The following is a 2591-nucleotide window of genomic DNA, read 5'->3' on the forward strand; positions in this document are numbered from 1 at the left end:
AAGACTACAACTATAAGGAAAAGAAGTTCAGAAACATATCACTCCAATTATGTGTAGAAGTGATACATTTTTTGTAATAATAATAATAATAATAATTTTGGCTTATGCTGCAGGATGCTGAGCTGGATCGAGGGCTCTCCTTTGCGTGGTTGCGGTCTTCCGCTTTGCGTCCGGCGACAGAGAGTATTGTCATGGCCATACAGGACCAGGCTATCCCAACACGGAACTTACAAGAGATATTTAATCGAGGAACAGGTGTGTCAACGAAAACGAGTTGCAGGATGTGTGGCAGGGACAAGGAAACGGTTTTCCACCTTATTGGAGCGTGTACAGCTTGTGCAGGAAGTCACTATATCAATCGCCACAACAGGTTAGCAAAATATCTCCACTGGACATTGTGCAGGAAGTATGGTGCATCGGACATTTCGAATAAGTACACAAGTCACCAACTCACCAACGTCGTGTACAGTGCTGAAACGGATGTGTCAATCTACTGGGAAGTGCCAATTCCAACAGCAGCGCCCGTTGGAGCAAACAGACCCGACATTATTATCAAGGGCAAAGATGAAGCGTTCCTTGTGGACGTATGTGTCCCTCTGGATAGGAACATCCGCCGAAAATCTGTGGAAAAGATACAGAAATATCAAGGCCTGAAGCGTGAGGTGGAGCAGATGTGGCAGGTGCGGGCCAAGATCGTGCCAGTAATTGTGGGGGCATTAGGTGGATTAACCTCCTCGACTGCTGACTTTGTGAGGGAACTGGATGCCGGAGCCAGTGTATCGATCTTGCAAAAGGAGGCGCTCCTTGGCACAGTTGACATCATCAGGTCAATAACTCAGATGAAATAATAATTACACTCTAATAAGTTACATTGGTTTGCGAATGCCCATGGTTATGGTTGCTGCTATTAGTTGAAGCACCTATTTGCAGAAAATAATAATATTATGATCGTAATATTAATCACTTGCCAATAACAAAGACAACAATAATACCATCAGCCCCCATTCACCGGTTTTGACGGTGCTTCACTGATGTTGAATGAGAAGAATTATATTGCTGCCTTCAGTGCTATTGTGTCGCTGAAGGGCTCGATTTCAGATTTGATGACGGTTACTTTTCAACGGATTTTGTTTTCTGATTTAGCTCTCTTGCTATTACTGTACCTGCTTGTGTTAAGTCTCATTCTCGCAGATTAGTTGTATAATAGATTGTACATGCATCATTGTAGATTTGCTGTTCACAGTATTTCTCTCTTTTTTCTTTCTTTTTCTCAGTCTTCCTTATTATATTTTCCTCCTCATGGTCTTAAATGACCCGGGATGCTGCATAATACAAACACAAAACCAATAAAGCCACCCCCATAATAATAATAACGGCTTTACCCACCCTGCAAGAAGATAACATGTACAAATACCTCGGATTCATTGAATCGGCTGCGCTGCCGCATGGTGAGATAAAGAGCAAGCTTCATGAGGATTATGGAAAGCGATTAGATGCAATCTTCAAGTCTGGATTAACGGCTGGATATTTAGCAAAGGCAGTAAACACATACGCGGTGCCACTGCTCACCTACAGCTTTGGCATCATCAACTGGCGACCCGTAGAATTGGAGCAGCTGGATATCTTGCTCAGGAAGAAGCTCACCAAGAAGGGATGGCATCACCCTCGGGCTGACAGAGAGAGGGTGCATTTGGTGCGCGCCGAAGGCGGCCGTGGATTCCAAAGTGTGGTAGATCTACATGAACGATCCATCATCCAGATCAATAAATACATCGAGGGCCACCAAGACCACATTGCCATTGCTCTCCTAAAACAGTACCATCATGAAAAAGCAAAATACTCTGTCTCCAGTGATGCTGCGAAATATTTGGCAAAGATTGGTATGGAGGAGTCAGCCACAAAGGAGCAAATACGCCAGGGATACCAGCGGCATCGGGAGGAGACAATCAGAAAGAAGCCTCTGCATGGCCAATTTTGGCTTATGCTGCAGGATGCTGAGCTGGATCGTGGGCTCTCCTTTGCGTGGTTGCGGTCTTCCGCTTTGCGTCCGGCGACAGAGAGTATTGTCATGGCCATACAGGACCAGGCTATCCCAACACGGAACTTACAAGAGATATTTAATCGAGGAACAGGTGTGTCAACGAAAACGAGTTGCAGGATGTGTGGCAGGGACAAGGAAACGGTTTTCCACCTTATTGGAGCGTGTACAGCTTGTGCAGGAAGTCACTATATCAATCGCCACAACAGGTTAGCAAAATATCTCCACTGGACATTGTGCAGGAAGTATGGTGCATCGGACATTTCGAATAAGTACACAAGTCACCAACTCACCAACGTCGTGTACAGTGCTGAAACGGATGTGTCAATCTACTGGGAAGTGCCAATTCCAACAGCAGCGCCCGTTGGAGCAAACAGACCCGACATTATTATCAAGGGCAAAGATGAAGCGTTCCTTGTGGACGTAAGTGTCCCTCTGGATAGGAACATCCGCCGAAAATCTGTGGAAAAGATACAGAAATATCAAGGCCTGAAGCGTGAGGTGGAGCAGATGTGGCAGGTGCGGGCCAAGATCGTGCCAGTAATTGTAGGGG

This window comes from Sycon ciliatum, chromosome 13, assembly GCF_964019385.1.
Source record: "Sycon ciliatum chromosome 13, ocSycCili1.1, whole genome shotgun sequence".
In the NCBI taxonomy this organism is placed as follows: Eukaryota; Metazoa; Porifera; class Calcarea; order Leucosolenida; family Sycettidae; genus Sycon; species Sycon ciliatum.